The sequence below is a fragment of the Vanessa cardui genome, chromosome 17, assembly GCF_905220365.1.
Source record: "Vanessa cardui chromosome 17, ilVanCard2.1, whole genome shotgun sequence".
NCBI lineage: Eukaryota > Metazoa > Arthropoda > Insecta > Lepidoptera > Nymphalidae > Vanessa > Vanessa cardui.
In genome coordinates, this window is record NC_061139.1 from 9,260,397 (window position 1) to 9,285,071 (window position 24,675).

The window sequence follows — 24,675 nt, forward strand, 5'->3', positions numbered from 1 at the left end:
ATAGGTAACACCCACTCATCAATTATTCTACCGCCAATTAACAGTACTCAGTATTGTTGTATTCCGGTTTGAAGGGTGAGTTGACCGAGCCAGTGTAACTACAGGCACAAGGGACATAACATCTTATTTCCCAAGGTTTGTAGCACATTGACGATGTAAGGAATAGTTAATATTTCTTACAGCTTCATTGTCTATGTATGGATGATGATGACCACTTACAATTAGGGCGCCCATATGCTCGTTAATCTATACCATAAAAAAACTACTTTGTTTTATACTATGTTATAATAATGATAAAATGTACAGGGTAAAAGTATCAAAATCGTGTAACATCGTATTTCGTCGGTTGTCAACATTTCACGAGTAACATACGAAGTCCATTCTTGCAAGAGCGCAGTGCTGCTTTAAATTTTCTCTAAATAGCTTATTTAACGAAACAACTCTCATTACGAGTTTGCCTTTTAAATTATTTCACTTTTGTGTGATTTTTTTTGGTCATTCATTTGTTTATATAGTCCGTTTTATTTTATGTCATCAGTATTGACATAATATTAGCACAATTCTATTTTTAAATCTCGTTACTTTCTTGTAAATGATATTTGTAAATTGTTACTATATTTTTTATCTATATTTTATTTTAAAGCAAATTATAAATTATCATTAAAAAAGTAACAAACAATGATTTGCATTAATAAAAGCAAATAAGTTAAGTTAAAACGTTTGCTTATAAGAAATAAATTGTGGATATTATCAAATATAAATATTCTTACATTTATCATTATCATCATTACATAGTAAAAAACAGTTTTTTTTAATCGATAGATTGATTCAAGGGGAACGTTTATTTGTATATAAATAATATATTCACAATTTAGTAGAGAATGACTATTAAACTGTGAATATTCTGCAATAAAAGTAGTAAAGTAAAGTAACAGCCTGTAAATTTCCCACTGCTGGGCCAATGGCCTCCTCTTCCATTAAGGAGGGGAGATTCCACCACGCTGTTCCAAAGCGGGTTGGTGGAATGCACATGTGGCGGAATTTCAATGAAATTAGACACATGCAGGTTTCCTCACGATGTTTTCATTCAGCGTCGAGCACGAGATGAATTATAAACACAAATTAAGCACATATACATATATAGTCGTGCTCGCCTGGGTTTGAACCCGCAATCATCGGTTAAGATGCACGCGTTCTAACCACTGGGCCATCTCAGCTGTCATTCGGCAATATTATATTATATTTAATATCAGCATTGCAAACGTACGAATCCGGGGCGAGTCGCTAGTTAAATATAAAATGCTCGAAGTAGCTTTAAACACAAACATTGTTAACGCCAGGCTGTTTCCCTTCGATTGAAGTGATGGGTTCATCAAACCAAGTGCTCGACTCGCGCAGAGAGGGATTTGTTTGAGTATTCTGTATCCGTGGTTTATAAAAGCAAAATATCCCTTTAGTATTCTCGAAAATATTACTAATACAATGCTATTCAAACTTTTATACTCAGTTGTATCATCATCATTATATAGTATAAAACAAAGTCGCTTACCTCTCTCTGTCCCTATGTATTAGACTTTTATAATTACACAACGGATTTTAATGCGGTTTTTTAAATAGATATATTGATTAAAGAGGAAGATGTATGTGTGTATAATAAATGTACAATTAATTTAAAGTGTTCGTAAGTCGTAGCGGTTTGTATTGTCTTAGGATTGAAAATTCTTTAGTATATTTAGTATCAGCAAGGCATCCGTGCGAAGACGGAGCGGGTCGTGAGTTTGAGAGAGAAGCAGGATTGCTGTACCATTATATATATTATTCAGAAATGAGAAGCTTAAAATCAAAAATAAATATAAATAATGTTTTAACAACGAGCTCTCGCACTGGATATGCTACATAATTGACCATTACATTTTATTTTATATGCTTTTTTGCTTCCCAAAATGAACCTCAAAAGTCAAATATCTCATTTGTTTAAGCTATACAACATGATTGGGTCATTACATTGAGTATATCCAGAGGAAGAGGAGGATTATATGATAAGCGAACAAATAGATACGAAAGTGATCGTAAAACTGTACCTTTTTTCATGTAACCCTTCAAATTAGATTATCAATGAAATTGGTTCAGATAATATAAGTTTATTTCAATAAACATGGTTTGAAAATTATAAAAAAGTCTTAATAAAAAAGGTCTTATATAAATAAAAAATCTCAATCAATTTATCTGTAACAGAGTATAGGTTCATTTTAAATTTGAGGAAAAAAATTATATATTTTTAAGTAGACGTGCAAACTTAGCTCGTGAAATGTTTATTTAGATTAATCGTCTGTAAATGTAATATCTATTCGACTTGTGAAATAATATTTCAGACTAATTATAATAGTTTTTAATGTCAAACAAATTTCTAGTCATCATCTTAATTGCTTGCTCACTAAATCACTCAGCATAAGTCTTTCATGGAACTTAAATACAGAAGCATTTATTTTTATTACATAAATAATGTAAATTAATATTTCTATTACACATTTTTTTTGTCTCTTTTCAGCTTCAAAATTAAGTATGTAGTCAAACCTAGGACTATTATTTTGCTAGGCGGTCCAAACACTGAGAATTGAGGTTTTATATTTGACAAAAATATTAACATCGTCATTATCATTTATAGTAGAAAACAAAGTCGCTTTTTCTGTCCCTCTATCAGACTTTTGCGTTTTTTTAATAGATAGAGTGATTCGAGAAGATGGTTTTTATATTAAATTCGTAATGAAAGACTTATAATTTTAGAAGATTCTACTGTGATGTCATATAATTTCACCCGTGCGAAGGCGGGTCGCTAGTATTATACAAAAAAATATCAGTTACAAATACATATGTTGGGTTAAATCGAAATGCCAGGTGCAATGGCGCTAAAATATTCCAGACAAAGGTAAATGTGAATTTGAGTGTCGGCGAGCTATAAACAGCCACCTGATTGACATAAAATCCACAAGGACAAAGGTGACTGTTGGAAATTAGTATCCGTCACTTCTACGTGATGACGTCATTTCGACGATTGCCGTAATATCCCTTAATAACGCATCATCGGCATATTCGCATGAATAGTTTTCTTACGCCCATATGTAATCCCAAGGTTAGATTGATCGCTAGGCTTATTGATGTACTTTCCAAAAGAGTAATAGTATCTTAGACGTGTTCTTTTATATTCGATTTTTTCAGGATCTTAGATATCTAAAAAAAAAGAAAGTAAAGTAATAGCCTGTGAATTTCCCACTGCTGAGATAAGGCCTCCTCTTCCATTAAGGAGAGGGTTTGAAACATATTCCACCACGCTGTTCCAATGCGGGCTGGTGTAATGCATATGTGGTTGCCACTTCGATGAAATTCGACACATGCAGGTTTCCTCACGATGTTTTCCTTCATCGCCTTAGATATCTGCTTAAGCAAATTTTAGCTGACTTTGAATAACTTTGAAAACATCCAATTTCTATTTGAACATATTACAGATAAGCGGCCAGTTTCGATCAAGATCTTCATATTACTGCAAAGTAGAGTTAAGCAACCATTGTGAAGAAGAGATCGCTATGAAACAAGGTCACCAAAATTGTATGCTGCTTTTATTTAGGCTGTGTCTTTTTTTTCTCTCTGTGGTGTACAATAAAGTATAAAGGTAAGCAACTATTGTTTTAGTTTTATGTCGGATCATCTCGGCAGATTTTTCATTTCGAATCAATGGTAGCCTTGTAATATTCAAAGGTGCTTTCATTAGCCTATCTGAATGATAATATTTTGATTTTGATTGGATTTTTCCTTTATATTCCTTTCGATGGGTTTGTTTTATATAACCACTGTAACAATAATAAGTATGTAATAATTAATTTGTCTATTTTCACTAGGTCACTAAGACCGTAAGTATGTTCGTTATTCTTTCTTCAAGTAGAATTAACTTTTATAACATTTTTTTTGTTGTCTGTACATTTTATGCATCGATGTGTTTTAATTTTTTCACTTTTCTCGTCTCGGGATTAATGTTCATATGGGAAATTACAATACTTTATTTTAAAAGAAAAACCTTTTTTGTGAGTTCCAATATTCGTGGAATATGACGACATATTCCACGAATATTGATGAAGAATATGATCAACAATTGCAATAAAATATTATGTAACTTTTTTTTGCTAACAGTACAATTTTATAAACACTGTTAATATTAGTAAAATATCTTTTAAAATAAATTTAGCCTCGTAAGAACATTTTTCTACAGTAAGTGCGGTTAAGTTACCTCCATTTCGGCGATTATTTACATCCTGTACAAGCTGTACATAAAAATGATATACGTTTTAAATGGCATCTAAAACCGCCAAAACCTACATTCTGTATTATATATTACTTAGTGTCGTTGAAGTTAAAATAAAGAATGCATTAAATATTGTAATTTAAGTAAAAAAAGCGTCTTAAAAAATTTGAAAATATTATTTTACAAATGATATTGCCCAGCACAAAATCTTATAGTACATAGAAAGCTACTGTAAAAAAATAAAGCATATTTAAAAAGGATCACCCATCCCTATCATAATAAAACTTATAGATTTGACTTCGACTTATATATTAGTGACTATATATTACGATATACTAAACAAAACGTTTTGCAATAAGATTTCCTGCATACCACTAATTAAGAAAGAGTATAAGAGCACCATAAACCATTTAGACGTCAGACATTACATTACAAATAAGTTAAAAAAGGTCTGAAGTTACACATAACTTAGAAGCAGAAATCGATGAGATTGATACTTATTAAAGTTCATAATTTAATTAATTCGAAATTATGACTCTCATATATAATGAAAAAACATTATAAAAAAAGTATTAATAGCCTTTAATTTTTTCCATTTTGACATAACAATGTGTTTTTAAAGCAACGCTGCCTTTAGGTATAAACTTATATATACATAAAGTAATATGTAACTCTTCTTATTATTAGACATATCTATCAATAAAAAATATGAATATTTATTTTCAAGCTATTAATAGTCTAAATTTACCGGCAAACCAGCGTATGCTAGTGGAAATGACAATATCCCCAGAGGTCTGAATACTGTTTCTCATCATAAAGCTTGTATACCGTTGAGTTACCAAGATGTTGAACTTACCTTATACTACATAATATATACCTATACCAATATGACACCTTATAATATAAGCTTATATATAAAGAGAAAATTATAGAGATGTATTATAACCTCAAATATTTTATTAAATTAAATTGGTTCATAAAGAAAAAATTGTGCTCTTTGCTATAGTTACGACCCTTGCAGCAGACTTGCAAAGCAATTAATTGTGCAAATATTCTATGTGATACTCGTGGCCTACAACATATGGTTTCTTTATACTACATTGTATTGAAAAATATTCATTTATACATATTATTACTATTCCAAATTTAAGATAATTAATCAATATATAATTAAAGCCCGAACAAGACCAATCATCTAATTTTGGTAATATAATATTATATTGATTCTTAATTATATACTCATATATTATAAGATAGTATGTTAGTATCGTTTTGAACATTCGAATGTATTTATAATATAGATCTATTGCAACTAGAATTACATAGATTTGGCAACAGATAGCAATGTGGATTACTAAATTGGGAACGTTTTATTTTTTTATCTGTATTCATTTGGAATTCAGTAACTTCTAAATTTGAACTTTAATAAAAACAAATGAAAGAAGGAAAGCAATAAGTCTTCATTGCACATACATATATAAAAGGAAAGTCAAATATACATTAATTTATTACATTTTGTGTGTACAAAGGCCTTATTGGTTAAAGCAATATCTTACATACAACCTTTATCATAGGAAAAAATCAGTTTGGAATTGAGATAGTGCATTTACCATATACGCAGTAACTACTTAAAATTAAAGATATATTCGTATATAATGATAATCCTATACTAGTACATGAGTACCAATACATTTGTATATAAACAGGTATATTTGTACATATTCTGAGGAGGTATGTGCTTAGTTTTTAGGTCTGAAAAGCCAGAGTCATTTGTGAATTTAAAGCATTGCATGAAGGTCTTAGTTTTACTATTAAGCGATATCATTTTGAAAATATTAAAAATCCTGTTAACTGTAAACAATATAAAAATCGTTTGCTATTACGATTGAAAATTTAGTTTGAAAATTCTATTATAGAATTATTTCAATTCTCTGTCTCGAAAAAGTATTGGTTGCTTTTATGTAATCTAGAGTACTGTCTGTACATTTACATATACGTAAACATATTAATATACTACATATTATGAAAAAAAAAAAAACATATATATAAATTAATACAATTTTTCAATTCTATTAGTTCAATAACAATTAATTACTTTTTAACTACTGGACAATTTTCAGATTACAGGTTAGTGTCCGGAGTTACCGTAAAAAATAGGTAAGTCATTAATATTTACTGATGAATCAGAATCATATCATATTTTTATATCGCTCTATTTACTCCAATAATATGTTAATATTTATTCTTGTCAAAAGGTCGTTTACCTTTAATAAAAATGAACAGGAGTAATGATTTAATATTGTATATGATTTACCAATGAAGAAAGTATTATTTGGGGACGTCAACGCTTATAATTATAAAATTCGTTGATCAACCTTGCGCTTAAAAAAGTCAAGGTCATTGTCCGGCATTATTGCCAAAGCTCGTTGACGGCAAATATACGTGTTAGAATTTATTTTTGATACAATATATCGTAAATAAACATTTGTTCTTTTTTTAAAATTTCGTTTTGTTTTTTTTTTATTTAGAAATGTATTTTAACCTAATTATAAAAAGTATGCACTTCACAAGCTTAACAAGTAATTGTTATTTTGTTTGTGTGTGTGTGCTTAATTGTTTACATTTTACAACATTAAACAAAAAATAAAGTACATCAATGTGCTATTTAAAAAAGCATATTAATTAATTAGGACTTAATTCTAATAAATCGTCTACTTACCGAAAAGTGACAAATGCAGATTAAAATTTTCCACAGCGTCGCGCCCGCATCGTAAATCATTCAAACTTTACGAACTTATCTTTCTCACCTTCCCAAAATAATTATATTTCATACGTAACAAAGTGATCAGCCAAAATATACATACAGTTCATAAAACTCACTCTATAACAACTGCATCTAAACTTTTCAAACTTTAATACTTTCAAAAATCGTTCGTGTATTTTTTTCTTTTATTATTTTTATAAAATAACTTTATTATCCATTATTAAATGTTGAATGAATATTTTAAAATTAGAACCGTTCAAACCGTTGCGAATCGTTCAAAGTTGCTCGCATTCCCGCGCGTTCTTTGAAGCGACTACTCTCCGGAGTCTCACAAAATAGACTGGAGGCGATCGCTCCCGTGGCTACGGGAGCTATGCGCATGGTAAGGACTCTAAGGGGCTAAACCTCAACTGCAAAGGCTTTAAATGCATTGTATTATTACACTTCGAACCAAAGAATATACGTGCACTTTTGCCATAAACTTTAATGGAACCTTTGAGATCGTATTTCATATGTTATGTCATATGTGATATGAATTCGCGTTATAAAACACACGTATCTGTGCTTTATTGAGAAAAACTTCTTCGTTCACAACTCAAGTCGTGATAGGGTTATGAAAAAGTGTAATTTAAAAGTATCAGAGGAACGTTTTCCTTTCAACTAATAATATATTAACAAACGTTAAGCCTGTTAATTTCCCACAGCTGGGCTGGCCTTTTTTCCCTTTGAGGAGAAGGCTTGAAGCAAATTCAAGGTGGATAACCATGTGGCAGAATTTCTTTGAAATTAGTCACATGCAGGTTTCCTTACGATGTTTACCGTCGAGCACAAGATGAATAATTATTAACACAAATTAAGCACATGAAAATCCAGTGATGCTTGCCTGGGTTTGAACCCGCCATTACCGGTTATGATGCATGCGATCTAATGGTCCGTCTCGACTAAAATACTAATAATAAATATATGATGTCATAGTTGCATGACAGTTAAAAGTGGTGAGTGTACCTGGCCTGGGTATGGGCTTCGAGGATTTCCCACTTTCCCGGGCTTCTCGCCGACTACAGCTTCAATCTTTTAGGCCTGAAAGACTATGGTCAAATGTTAACCAATCAATGTCTAGTTTGAGTGTTAATTGTTTTTTTTTTTTATGGTATAGGTTGGCGGACGAGAGACTGGTCGCTATTGAATGTCTTGCCGATTTTTCTCAGGTAAAATATATATTGGTACCGGTAGCTTTGAACGAAGTATATTGTTTTGTGACATTTCGAAGGTTCTTGTTACTACCCATTTTTTTTTATCTTCTGGTTATACATTGACTTTTCAGATCGACACAAATCATCCGTACGCTTGATTAATAATGATTTTACTTATGACTTTATGTATTGTACTTATTTAATATATTTGATTTTTATATAACACTATTTACTTATTATATGTGCAATTAATATAAATAAAAATTTTAACATAACTCAGCACACTTAAACTCTAAACCTTTTTAAGAAAGAAGTGAAACCTTCTCCTCGAAGGGAGAGGAGGCCTTAGCCAAGCAGTGGGAAATATACAGACAGTTGTTGTTGTTGTAGAGCAATGTTTAATATGGATCGCTATTTTGGAATTGTGATCCATAATCTCCGATGAGATTGTAATCCAAAATCAATACTAAAATTGCTACCATACAAATCAAGAGCTCGTGTAATATGGTTATTTAGTGGTTGTTTAGTGTTTGTTGCATTTGGCATTTATTTGGTGTTAGCGGCGTTTTCAATTTGAATTACTATTGCAATCCTCAGGGCGTGAAATAAACCGGCTCTCATCTCTAGAGGCAATAAAGCGGATTTAATAATCTCTTTCTTTTTCCAAACCGATACCACTTGGAACCTTCAAGAAAATAGCGTTACCATTCCTTATAGCAATGCACCTGTAAAATGGTGTTGTAGGTGTCTAAGAGCGGTTTCTATGGGCGGTCGAAAATTCTGCAGACATTTTTAACTTTGCAGTTTCGTAAATTCAAATCGTTTGTAAAATAAATGATAAAAAATCATGGAGTTAATACGTGTTGACTTCCAGGCAGGATACATTACATACATATAACTAATATGATTGTATTTTTTAAATGTTGAAAAAGAGTAACTACTGAATTTCTTGTCGGTTCTTCTGGGTAGAATCTACTTTCCGAACCGGTGGTAGCTTCATATATTGTAAAATGACGATTCATAAGTGCTGTGAAAGCCTACTTGAATAAAGTTTATTTTGATTTTGATTACCACCACTTTACATCAGGTGATCCGCCTGCTTATTTGCCACCTATAATAATTAAAAAACATATATAGTATTTTTTCACCATAATTTCAAGGCGCTACTGCAATCAGCTTAAAGAATAAACGTATAATTTTGAACTAGAGGATAATATCATGCTGTTTCGGCATTTGCTATCCATAACGCTGTTTCATTAACACGAGAAGTCCCTAATGCGAGGGACGTGTGTCAAATCAAATCAATCAATCAAATGTCATACGAATTGATTAATTCCTGGTGACTTAGTAACATTGATGACGTCAAGAACTCATTGATTGAAATCAAACCTTTACCCCAAAGAACAGTGATGTTCCTGCAATTCTTATAGACTTTAATTATCTTAATAGTCTTCGAATTTTGAATTGCTATAATATTATTTCTTAAAATAAATCGAGAAATCGAGGTGACAAAGTGCACCGCAAAGCGCTCATTTTTCAAAATAAAAATAATAAAAATGCATTGTGAAATGCGATGGCACAAAACTTTCTGTCAAAGATATCCCGGCTTAAGTATTGAAAACGATTTACTTTAGAAGCAGAAATTCACTAAAATTATTGATAATATTTCGTAGTATTCGATATCCTTTTTAATAAATAAATGTATTTACTTTTCTATTTATTTTTAATTAACAAGTATAAGAGGATACTTATTCCATTGGAACTAGAAAAGGACTCGTAAACTTCCCGGTATTTCGAATATCTATGGGCGATGGTAGTCTCTTTTGATCAGATGACACCATAGCTCGTATGCCAATTATTGTATTAAAAATATTATTATTAGATTATTGATTTTGCAAAAAACATACGTCTAAATGGAGAAAGTTAGGAAAAATAAGCACTTGTAATTCTTACCGTACCTATACTAATACTGAAAACAATCATTTTAAGTTATTTAAGGTTTGTGACAATTCAAATTATTTTAAAATATCACCTTAAAACATAAATTATTGCTTATAATGCACCAAAAATTTATATAAGTAGATTTTTTATGAAAACACTTGTATCTTGAAAGTAATAATTTTATTAGGCGATTACTTACTTTCAAGATTAATAGGAAGTTTGTATATAGTATCAAGGCTTATATACGATCAAAACTCACTATTTATATTGAATGAAGGTATATAGGAATGGTATAGGTGTTATTTCATCCTTTTGTAATTAATATCAACAAGATTTGCGACAGCTCTCTTTGATCGTCTATTATTAAACATATCTTAACAGCCGATTTCAAAATGAAATTAACCTCATGAGATAAATGAATAATAATTAAATATTAATAGTTGAATATTTAAGTTACAACAAAACTAAGCAATTTATATAAAAATAAATTGTAAAGATATTTGTATTTTGGCTGATAAAATTTCAAATACTTCAGAGACATAACATATTTATGAAAGATTGCATACGAAAAACGGCGTGGGACGTTCGGTAGGTGTTTATATGAATAGCAAGCATCTTAGACTCTTTTCCACCCCTTAGAGTAATACAAAATTGTATTATTTGTTCATATAAGGATGGATTTAAAGAATCAATCAATTGCGGATTAATGGATGTATATTGTACAGTGAGAGTAAGAAAACCTTCGTCAGTTTTCAAATTAATTCCTTTATCAAGTCTTAAACTCTTAATATCTTTTGAATCTGAACATCAAATCATTGAGACTAAATATATCATTTTCAATCGGTAAAGCAGATTATCGCTCATACTGAGCACACGAGAATAGGTCTTAAGGTGACGAACCTTTTCTTACCCCGACTGTACATACAGAAGCGATTCATATTGCTTTCCTCATTTCCAAATTATATCTTAGTAGCATCAAGACATTCGGCGGAGGGCTGTTTAAATTTTCGTTCAAAACATCGTATTTTCAACGGGACTTCCAATTTATTTTCAATGTACACTGCGACATATTTAAGTCTCCTCATGCTAAAGAACAAATTCTAGATTTTTTTTATACCCTCCAATCAAGCTGATGTTAAGTGAAAGTGGAGTCCAAAGGCGAAGACGCCCAGTACAGTCAGTAAGAATGTGTTGCTTGCACCTGTCACCCTCGCCATGTCCGAAAGAAGCATCTCCATGCCTCGTTTGAAGGCACCCAGGTTTTAAGAGCAGGGGAGGACGACTTGTGAACATATTGTGAGGAAGGCCCTGAGCATGGATATAAAGGTAGAGGACGATCAAGAAAACGATGGATGGACTGTGTGAAAGCCGATATGTTTAGAAAGAATGTTACTTGTGAGATGACCTCTGACAGAGAAGTATGGAAGGAGAAGACATGCTGCGCCGACCCCAAATAATATTGGGAAAAGGGCTGGAGGATAATGATGATGATGATGGGATGATGACTTGTGCTGGTAGAGAGTTCCGACAAAGAAAGAAAGAGTTGAGAAAGGGCCATTATTCTCTTTTATATTATATAAATGATATTACTGATAGATCACGCATGTAACATACGACTAACAATTCATACACATTTATCGGGATGAGCAATAAGATGGAATAACAGACATCAGTTTACATAACGTAGTTAAAATTTATCACACGACCTTTTTATACGTTATGTGTGTCCCATTATCAAAGTGAGGCAACGTGACAAGGCTCCGAAAATACCTGCGAGCGTTAAACAAATTGACGCCTATAACATTTATTGAAATACATTTCTTATAGAAGACACTACATTTATGGTTGTAGTTTATTTGTACAGGCATGGAAAATATATAATGCTCAATTCTTTATCCGTCCCAGTCTGCAGATCGTGACTTCATGATAGGACCAATCAGTCAATCATCAACAGCCTGTGAATTTCTCACTGCTGGGTTAGCCTCCTGTCCCGTTAAGGAGAAGGTTTGGAGCATATTCCAGCACGCTGCTCCTATGCGGTTTAGTGGATACACATGTGGCAGAATTTCGTTGCAATACCAACTTGCAGATGCATTGCCGGCCTTTAATTAATGGGTAGATTATTTTCTTAAATAAAATAATCATAATTCAATAAAAACCTCATAAAAGTTATTAAAAATAACGTGTCATTAAAAGAAGGAATTAAAATAAGTAACAGCGCTTTACGCTTTTTTTGCTTTAAATATAAGTACAGACGTGATAATCGTATACTCTTATACTCTAGTCTAAAGAGTTTTTCATTAGTATTGATCCACGTTAACTAACATGTAAAACCAATTTATAATATAAATTGCATGCAAATCCGATAATGCTTAGGGAGCTTAATATTAATGCTGGTAAAATTGATGCTAAGCATGTTATCATTTTATACATATATACTTACGTAGCACGCACACAGACTCATTCGAAAGGATCGATTGATTAAATTTGATGTGTTAACTAGTTAAGTAGACCTACAACAGTTTCATATTTCAAATCACCAAAAGCAGCTGTGTGAACGGTTAATTGAATTATGGTCAAAATATATGTTAAAGCACCAAAGATCAAATCAAATCAAATCAACATAGACTTTATTCAAGTAGGCTTTTACCAGCACTTTTGAATCGTCATTTTACAATTAAGTGAAGCTACCACCGGTTCAGAAAGTAGATTCTACCGAGAGGAACCGGCAAGAAACTCAGTAGTTACTCCTTTTTAACATTTAAAAAATACAAAGTCATGTTAGTTAAATACAATTATTTAAATTAATATATCCTGCTTGGAAGTCTAGAGTTTAGTTAGTATTCTTTTATTTTATTTTTTTTTACATGCTGGCAACCTTAGTATGACGTGAAAGAACTCGTGATAGCCGAGTGTCATAGTTAATGTGACTATCGAAAATATATTACAAGCGTGAACGACTAGACTTACATTTTCGAATATCATCGTGTCCGATAAGGCATTGACACCTAACCCGTCGTCCTACTGATATTATAAATGGTATACGTTTATAGTACGACACAAATTAGATGTAGCATCGGAAAATGCAATGGAATGAAAATAAAACCGATCGCTGCCGTTTTACACAACCAATAGAAATAGCTCCCTATCGCGCCATTCGACGCTATTCGTCGCTATAGATTCACGCGTCAAAGAAAGCAAGTGCATGTAAATCGACGCGTCAAATTGACGAATATATCAGGTCATATGATATTACAAGTTATTACGTTTGTGCAAAGATCATATTCGCATGAGAAATAAATATTGATAATGTGGGATCGCGTACTCAATTCGGATGTGATCGGTTTTACGAATTTTGCCGATGCGACATCTAAGTTGTGTCGTACTATACGTTTGTTACTTATTCACGAAAAAACTACTAAATGGATTTGTATGTAATTTTACAGTAATATAGGTTTTACATAACAATAACATATAGGCTAAAATTTATAAAGATTTTATGTATTTTGGTTATAACATATCTGTATAGCACGTGGACCATCAATACTTCTGAATGTAAAGTCATCCGTAAATCCGACATAATAACTCAAGCTAAACTTCATAAAAATTTTAATGGTTTTGGTAAGCGGTAAGTAAATAATAATGGTACAGAACCCATAAGAATTATATATTTTGCCTTTAACTATCACACTTTTCTTTATAAGCATATGCGAATAATCAATTCGATTCAATTATTTACATATTTTCTCTTTTGTATACTAAATACAATACTAAATAGTATTATGGTTTGTATTGAAATTAAAAATATATATTTATTTTATTTTAAAAGATTACTTAGACAAAACAATTTCCACCTCTCCGAGAAAGTTCTCGATGTTTCTTTGAAAACTTTTCAAATTTATTTCGAAATAAATGTCGAGAAAGAATCTATCAGTTCAAATAAATCAAAGAAGCACTTTAAAGTAAGACGCGTTTTGTGGCTTCAGTTCCAGGGAAATAAATGGCGTCATATAGCATCAATCGCAATTTTTTATTATTATGCCATTGAACGTTTTTATTTTAACGTGTGTTCCGTACAATAGATGTTGAATGAATGAATATAAAAGAGAAACGTTAAAACTGAATGACAATAATAAACACTGCCGCAAGAATATGATTTTAAAAGACATTGGTATCTGAATGTACAGTCGGGGTAAGAATAGGTTCGTCACCTTAAGATCTTTTTTCGTGTGCTCAGTATGAGCGATAATCTGCTTTACCGATCGAGAATGACATATTACGTCGCAATAATACAGTGTTTAAATTCAAAAGGTACTAAGAGCTTAAGACTTGATAAAGGAATGAGTTTGAAAAGTGACGAAGGTTTTCTTACTCTGACTGTATATCAGTTCAAACTAAATTATAGACTTGAGATTATACTATTAATAATTAAAATTTTATTTTATTTTTTAAGTAACAATGACTGAATATGCAAAACATTGACATTTGCGGTATTAAAATATAAATTAAAAATCCTAACTTTATTTACTTATTTCATTGAATTTGAATGTAAATAACATGTATTTATAATGAAAAAATAAAATTTTATAAGATTGAAAAATAATGCCATATATTCAATAGAATACGTAAATATTAATAAATGATTGTCATTTCAAACTCTAGCACATTACAGCATAGCAACACTTAATTTTCATTATTTATTATTAGGTTATGGAAAACATCATTGCGACATGCCATAAATATGAAAATCAGATTCACAAACCCGCTATGGAGCGGGGTAACAGAATAAAATTCCAAAATTTTCTCGGGTAGTGAATATTTCCTATTGCTGATAGAAATATTTAAGAAGTGAATCTCCTACGGGTTACCTTAGTGTAATATAAAATGTGATCATTTATTTAATAATAATAATGAATTTATTTCAGACTTACATCCATAGTAATTGTTAGTAACATTTATACCTTAACAACTATTGTTAGTATGTAAAAAAACATTAGAAAATACAACATTTATTAATTGAAACTAAAATAACAATTTAATTGATATGTATTTAAGTACAATTCAATAAAATAGTCTTAACATCTTATTTTTTATACATATTTTTTATTATTGTACTTATCATATTGATTAACGATAACATTAATAATACCATACCGAACCATTTAATCATAAAGGAACAGTCGGTTCTGTCCACTGGTTGGCTAAGCTGTCTTTGGCGAGATGTACTTCAGAGACATAACATATTTATGAAAGATTGCATACGAAAAACGGCGTGGGACGTTCGGTAGGTGTTTATATGAATAGCAAGCATCTTAGACTCTTTTCCACCCCTTAGAGTAATACAAAATTGTATTATTTGTTCATATAAGGATGGATTTAAAGAATCAATCAATTGCGGATTAATGGATGTATATTGTACAGTGAGAGTAAGAAAACCTTCGTCAGTTTTCAAATTAATTCCTTTATCAAGTCTTAAACTCTTAATATCTTTTGAATCTGAACATCAAATCATTGAGACTAAATATATCATTTTCAATCGGTAAAGCAGATTATCGCTCATACTGAGCACACGAGAATAGGTCTTAAGGTGACGAACCTTTTCTTACCCCGACTGTACATACAGAAGCGATTCATATTGCTTTCCTCATTTCCAAATTATATCTTAGTAGCATCAAGACATTCGGCGGAGGGCTGTTTAAATTTTCGTTCAAAACATCGTATTTTCAACGGGACTTCCAATTTATTTTCAATGTACACTGCGACATATTTAAGTCTCCTCATGCTAAAGAACAAATTCTAGATTTTTTTTATACCCTCCAATCAAGCTGATGTTAAGTGAAAGTGGAGTCCAAAGGCGAAGACGCCCAGTACAGTCAGTAAGAATGTGTTGCTTGCACCTGTCACCCTCGCCATGTCCGAAAGAAGCATCTCCATGCCTCGTTTGAAGGCACCCAGGTTTTAAGAGCAGGGGAGGACGACTTGTGAACATATTGTGAGGAAGGCCCTGAGCATGGATATAAAGGTAGAGGACGATCAAGAAAACGATGGATGGACTGTGTGAAAGCCGATATGTTTAGAAAGAATGTTACTTGTGAGATGACCTCTGACAGAGAAGTATGGAAGGAGAAGACATGCTGCGCCGACCCCAAATAATATTGGGAAAAGGGCTGGAGGATAATGATGATGATGATGGGATGATGACTTGTGCTGGTAGAGAGTTCCGACAAAGAAAGAAAGAGTTGAGAAAGGGCCATTATTCTCTTTTATATTATATAAATGATATTACTGATAGATCACGCATGTAACATACGACTAACAATTCATACACATTTATCGGGATGAGCAATAAGATGGAATAACAGACATCAGTTTACATAACGTAGTTAAAATTTATCACACGACCTTTTTATACGTTATGTGTGTCCCATTATCAAAGTGAGGCAACGTGACAAGGCTCCGAAAATACCTGCGAGCGTTAAACAAATTGACGCCTATAACATTTATTGAAATACATTTCTTATAGAAGACACTACATTTATGGTTGTAGTTTATTTGTACAGGCATGGAAAATATATAATGCTCAATTCTTTATCCGTCCCAGTCTGCAGATCGTGACTTCATGATAGGACCAATCAGTCAATCATCAACAGCCTGTGAATTTCTCACTGCTGGGTTAGCCTCCTGTCCCGTTAAGGAGAAGGTTTGGAGCATATTCCAGCACGCTGCTCCTATGCGGTTTAGTGGATACACATGTGGCAGAATTTCGTTGCAATACCAACTTGCAGATGCATTGCCGGCCTTTAATTAATGGGTAGATTATTTTCTTAAATAAAATAATCATAATTCAATAAAAACCTCATAAAAGTTATTAAAAATAACGTGTCATTAAAAGAAGGAATTAAAATAAGTAACAGCGCTTTACGCTTTTTTTGCTTTAAATATAAGTACAGACGTGATAATCGTATACTCTTATACTCTAGTCTAAAGAGTTTTTCATTAGTATTGATCCACGTTAACTAACATGTAAAACCAATTTATAATATAAATTGCATGCAAATCCGATAATGCTTAGGGAGCTTAATATTAATGCTGGTAAAATTGATGCTAAGCATGTTATCATTTTATACATATATACTTACGTAGCACGCACACAGACTCATTCGAAAGGATCGATTGATTAAATTTGATGTGTTAACTAGTTAAGTAGACCTACAACAGTTTCATATTTCAAATCACCAAAAGCAGCTGTGTGAACGGTTAATTGAATTATGGTCAAAATATATGTTAAAGCACCAAAGATCAAATCAAATCAAATCAACATAGACTTTATTCAAGTAGGCTTTTACCAGCACTTTTGAATCGTCATTTTACAATTAAGTGAAGCTACCACCGGTTCAGAAAGTAGATTCTACCGAGAGGAACCGGCAAGAAACTCAGTAGTTACTCCTTTTTAACATTTAAAAAATACAAAGTCATGTTAGTTAAATACAATTATTTAAATTAATATATCCTGCTTGGAAGTCTAGAGTTTAGTTAGTATTCTTTTATTTTATTTTTTTTTACATGCTGGCAACCTTAGTATGACGTGAAAGAACTCGTGATAGCCGAGTGTCATAGTTAATGTGACTATCGAAAATATATTACAAGCGTGAACGACTAGACTTACATTTTCGAATATCATCGTGTCCGATAAGGCATTGACACCTAACCCGTCGTCCTACTGATATTATAAATGGTATACGTTTATAGTACGACACAAATTAGATGTAGCATCGGAAAATGCAATGGAATGAAAATAAAACCGATCGCTGCCGTTTTACACAACCAATAGAAATAGCTCCCTATCGCGCCATTCGACGCTATTCGTCGCTATAGATTCACGCGTCAAAGAAAGCAAGTGCATGTAAATCGACGCGTCAAATTGACGAATATATCAGGTCATATGATATTACAAGTTATTACGTTTGTGCAAAGATCATATTCGCATGAGAAATAAATATTGATAATGTGGGATCGCGTACTCAATTCGGATGTGATCGGTTTTACGAATTTTGCCGATGCGACATCTAAGTTGTGTCGTACTATACGTTTGTTACTTATTCACGAAAAAACTACTAAATGGATTTGTATGTAATTTTACAGTAATATAGGTTTTACATAACAATAACATATAGGCTAAAATTTATAAAGATTTTATGTATTTTGGTTATAACATATCTGTATAGCACGTGGACCATCAATACTTCTGAATGTAAAGTCATCCGTAAATCCGACATAATAACTCAAGCTAAACTTCATAAAAATTTTAATGGTTTTGGTAAGCGGTAAGTAAATAATAATGGTACAGAACCCATAAGAATTATATATTTTGCCTTTAACTATCACACTTTTCTTTATAAGCATATGCGAATAATCAATTCGATTCAATTATTTACATATTTTCTCTTTTGTATACTAAATACAATACTAAATAGTATTATGGTTTGTATTGAAATTAAAAATATATATTTATTTTATTTTAAAAGATTACTTAGACAAAACAATTTCCACCTCTCCGAGAAAGTTCTCGATGTTTCTTTGAAAACTTTTCAAATTTATTTCGAAATAAATGTCGAGAAAGAATCTATCAGTTCAAATAAATCAAAGAAGCACTTTAAAGTAAGACGCGTTTTGTGGCTTCAGTTCCAGGGAAATAAATGGCGTCATATAGCATCAATCGCAATTTTTTATTATTATGCCATTGAACGTTTTTATTTTAACGTGTGTTCCGTACAATAGATGTTGAATGAATGAATATAAAAGAGAAACGTTAAAACTGAATGACAATAATAAACACTGCCGCAAGAATATGATTTTAAAAGACATTGGTATCTGAATGTACAGTCGGGGTAAGAATAGGTTCGTCACCTTAAGATCTTTTTTCGTGTGCTCAGTATGAGCGATAATCTGCTTTACCGATCGAGAATGACATATTACGTCGCAATAATACAGTGTTTAAATTCAAAAGGTACTAAGAGCTTAAGACTTGATAAAGGAATGAGTTTGAAAAGTGACGAAGGTTTTCTTACTCTGACTGTATATCAGTTCAAACTAAATTATAGACTTGAGATTATACTATTAATAATTAAAATTTTATTTTATTTTTTAAGTAACAATGACTGAATATGCAAAACATTGACATTTGCGGTATTAAAATATAAATTAAAAATCCTAACTTTATTTACTTATTTCATTGAATTTGAATGTAAATAACATGTATTTATAATGAAAAAATAAAATTTTATAAGATTGAAAAATAATGCCATATATTCAATAGAATACGTAAATATTAATAAATGATTGTCATTTCAAACTCTAGCACATTACAGCATAGCAACACTTAATTTTCATTATTTATTATTAGGTTATGGAAAACATCATTGCGACATGCCATAAATATGAAAATCAGATTCACAAACCCGCTATGGAGCGGGGTAACAGAATAAAATTCCAAAATTTTCTCGGGTAGTGAATATTTCCTATTGCTGATAGAAATATTTAAGAAGTGAATCTCCTACGGGTTACCTTAGTGTAATATAAAATGTGATCATTTATTTAATAATAATAATGAATTTATTTCAGACTTACATCCATAGTAATTGTTAGTAACATTTATACCTTAACAACTATTGTTAGTATGTAAAAAAACATTAGAAAATACAACATTTATTAATTGAAACTAAAATAACAATTTAATTGATATGTATTTAAGTACAATTCAATAAAATAGTCTTAACATCTTATTTTTTATACATATTTTTTATTATTGTACTTATCATATTGATTAACGATAACATTAATAATACCATACCGAACCATTTAATCATAAAGGAACAGTCGGTTCTGTCCACTGGTTGGCTAAGCTGTCTTTGGCGAGATGTTTTGGCTTTAATTTCATCGCTGCACCAACGCGACTTGATTAACCAATACATGAGACAGAATCCCATATAATCAAAACACACGCAGATCCATTATCACTAGTTTTCTTGAACCACTTAACATGAGATTAATTATAAACATAACCTTATTTTCAAAGTCATTTAATACGCTAACCGCAAGAATTTTACGGCCCTTACGAAATTCACCCTCGTAATATAGCAACGTAAGTCGCTACATCGAGCTATTGTTCCTTTCAAGAGATTAATACAAACTTCTCGAACAAAAGGCGCCGTACTCGAGATACGTTGTCATTTTCCAACGCAATGATTCAGCGATTTCCGTAACAGGAAATAACAACGTAGATCCGCAGGCTGACCCCTGATTTAGCTCGTGAATACGTGGAATCCATTATTTTCTATCCATGCAAATTTATCATATTTTCAAGTAAATATTCAATATACTATATATATGAGCCGAAATGGCCCAGTGGTTAGAACGCGTGCATCTTAACTGATGATTGCGGGTTCAAATCCAGTTCCTGTATATTTGTATGCTTTCTTTGTGTACATAATTCATCTCGTGCTCGGCGTTGGAGGAAAACATCGTGAGGAAACCTACATGTAACTAATTTAAACGAAATTCTGCCACATGTGTATTCTACCAACATGCATTGGAATAGCGTTGTGCAATATATTCCAAACCTTAGTCCAGTAGTGGGAAATATACAGGCTGTTATTGTTATTGTTTGTTGCTTGTTATTCAATATACATCTATGAATCAATTGCACTACAATGTCGGACTATCGGATAATTAATTCAAATACTCGAACACGCTACGCGAACTGAAGTACCGTAATTACGAGTAGACATTAAACACTCTGTATGTGCCATCGACGCGGAAAACAGTGATGTTAGCTATGGCTATTCGGTAAATAAATAATAACCGACGAAAAATGTAGGTGATATGTTATCATTTTATATGTACATCTGTACATGTTTTAAAATAAGTCGCTTAACTGTATTCCTTTGAACATAGCACGGCAAATATAATATAATGTTAATATCATCAAATCAAATTAAAATATATTTTATTAAAGTAGGCTATTACAAGCACTTTTGAATTGTCATTTAACAATTATTTTAAGTGAAGCTGTCACCGGTTCGGAAAGTAGATTCTACCGAGAAGAACCGGCAAAAAACTCAATAGTTACTCTTTTTCAACATTTACAAAATACTAATAAATAAAATTAGTTAATTACTATAATATTATATATGTACGTTATTTTGAACGTAGCATTGCAAATGTAATAATAGGTTGGGGAAAAAGTTTCTTCGTATTTTATATGAAAATTCAAAAAGTTTTTTTTATAGTTTATTTACATGGACAGGACTATACGGCGGGTGCATTAATACCTCCCAGCCAAACTCTCGTAATTTTTGTTGAGTGGCTAAAGATGTGTGAGGTCTAGCGTTGTCATGGTGAAAAACCACACCCCTTCTGTTGATCAATTCTGGCCGCTTTCTCTCAATTTCTTGCTTCAATCTCATCAATTGTTCGCAATACAGTTCTGAATCGATGGTCCTGCTGGGCGGTAACAGCTCATAATGAATGATGCCCTTTCAATCCCACCATACACACAGCATTACCTTGTTGCGAGTTAATCCGGGTTTTGCCACAGTCTGTGAAGCTTGACCGGCCTTTGACCACGATCTTTTTCGCACGTTCTTGTCGTATGTGATCCACTTTTCATCACCAGTTATCAGCTTCTTCAAAAATGGTTCGGTTTCATTACGTCGTAATAAAGAATCACAAATGAGTACACGGTTCATTAGGTTTCTTTCAGTGAGTTCATGAGGCACCCATATATCGAGCTTTTTTGTGTACCCAGCTTTATTCAAATTAGTCAAAACCGTTTTGTGGTCAATTGCCAGTTCTTCAGCTACATCGTAACTACTAATATGCCGATCTTGCTCCACTTTTTCAAAAATGGCATTAATTTTGTCCGTAACAGGGCGACCAGCGCGAGATGCATCTTTGATATCAAAATATCCGGCTTGAAAACGCTTAAACCAAACTTGCGCTACTCTCACAGATACTGCATTAGGTCCATAAACATCACAAATTTTTTTCGCGGCTTGAGTTGCATTTTTACCTTTTTTATAGTAAAATTTTAAAATGTATCGAATTTCTTCTTAAGATTCACTCATTTTAACAACAACAAAAACAAAAATGAAAATCACACAAATTCCTAATTTGAATTTGGAAGTGCCTTCTTTAAAATTAAAACTTTTTAATAATACCAAAACCAGCCAGATAAAAATGGTATAGCCAAAGAGATTTTATTACAAGTTCATACATAATATATGCGAAAAGACTTTTTCCCCAACCTAATATAAAACTTATATCTACAGCCTACAGATAACTTTAAATACATACGGTATGTTGGTGTTAAGAAAAAATATAAATATATAATTATGCAAACAATAATCATATCTGTTGATACAGAAATAAGGTCTTTTACTTATTGCATTTAAATCAAAACTACCTCATTGATCTTATACGGATCATAAAGTCCTATATTCGATTCCGGGGTCATTTCTATAAAATTGATTGCCCTCCAATTGAAGGTATAAAATCGAGGACATATTATTAAGTGTGTTGTACAAGATAATATAGCTTGCGTAGTACCAAAGTACATTTGAGACTGGTCACCCTGAATTTATACTAACAATACTAGCTGTGCCCGTGACCTTGTACCCGTTTGACTTTAACAAAAAAAATATTATTGTAGCCTTAGTTACTCCTGATTATATCATTTATCTGTCAGTGAAAGTCCCGTCAAAATCGGTCCAGCCGTTTCAGAGCTTAGCCGTAACAGACTTACAAAAATAGTAAAAAATGTTATTTTGCTGTATATATGTACCGTGTGTGCATACATATGCATTGAGTAAGAAAGAGCTGTTTTAATATTACAAACAATTTTATTATATGTATAGATTACCGAAACGAATATTTCAATGAACATCAGACATCGGATAATTTTCTAAAACATTTCAAGAATAGAATATTTTATCAATTTTTCGTTCACAATTCTATTTCATCGTTGAATAAAGAATTCAATGCTATTCAATAAATCAGTTGAACTAATGAATACAATTTCCTTCACAAATTGTAGCGAGACCCACCAGTCTTGGAGTTCTATCATCTAATTCCACCTTCAGCGAGCTAAACGGATTATAGGAACGTGTTTCTTGCTTGTTTTTCGAGTTAGAAACACGAACCGCCCTCAGTGAGTTGAATTAAAACGGTCTAAAGTTAGCAAGACACTAATGATATGTGAAAATACACCAAGGGCGTGACATTTTTAAATTAACGGATTAATTTGATATTCTGTTCTTTGACATTTCTATTTTTGAAATTTGCTTCACCGGTTTTTTCTTAGATAATAAAGTTGGCAAAGATACTTTTTAAAATTGCAATTGCATATGTTTTTAATCTTCGTTTGCGTAGATAGATTAGTAAAATATTGCATGGTATAATACGATCTATACGGACACAATATATGTAGATTAAGCGTCGAGATGGCCCAGTGGAAGAGTCGAGATGGCCCAGTGGTTAGAACGCGTGCATCTTAACCGATGATTGCGGGTTCAAACCTAGACAAGTACCGCTGATTCATGTGCTTAATTTGTCTTTACAATTCATCTTGTGCTCAGCGGTGAAGGAAAATATCGTGAGGAAACCTGCATGTGACAAATTTCATAGAAATTCTGTCACATGTGTATTCCACCAGCCCGCACTGGAACAGCATGGTGGAATATGTTCCAAACCTTCTCCTCAAAGGGAGAGGGGGCCTTTAGCCCAGCAGTGGGAATTTACAGGCTGTTGTTGTTGTTATTGTAAGAAATGTTTATTCAGATAGATGCCTTTGCTACTGGTTTTAAAGCACCACAATTTTGGCTTACCCTCACAAGTTTTTTGTTATAATATATAAAGAATTATCTTTACAGATGCGTATATTAAGGTATTCCGTATTATTATTTAAGTTTAAAAAAATTATATTTATAGTTAAAATAATTAATTACTGTTAATATTTAACATTATTTTATATGAAAAATGTAGGTTGAAAGTAAAATTATACAGTGTCATAAAACGAACGATTTCAGAGTTGTATGTACGTTCTCGAAAACATTTCTGTGTAAAGCCAATCAAGCTTTTCACTTAGTTATAAAACTCTTCCTCACACATGAGTGTATCTCCATGATATTTATAAACAAAATAAAACCTTATCAAAATATAACGAAAATAAGCCAAAACACATTAACGCTTCAGTAAACCCTAGAGAATGGGCCTCAATTACGTATACAATACAACGTTAGTGTCGATAGACATTGAATGAAATATATTCAATAAATGAATTATTAAATTACGCCATTATTATTTTATAAAAATGATAGATTTTATGCGTAGCAATGTTTTATTCTACACTTATTTAAGTTATATATTATATCTTATACTTAATATCTTTGGTACTTATTCTAAAATATACAAAATTAGTATACATT

General features: G+C 31.8%; 1 protein-coding gene across 2 annotated transcripts in view; it reads right to left on the minus strand.

Moving 5' to 3' along the window:
• Window positions 1–7,384, minus strand: part of LOC124537095 (neuropeptide CCHamide-2 receptor-like) — an 86,435-nt gene extending 79,051 nt beyond the window's left edge. For both annotated transcript variants that reach the window (XM_047113813.1, XM_047113812.1), the window contains exon 1: window positions 7,014–7,384. The gene's annotated coding sequence lies outside the window, so the exon portion shown is untranslated. The remainder of the gene's footprint in view (window positions 1–7,013) is intronic.
• Window positions 7,385–24,675: the final 17,291 nt, after the last annotated feature.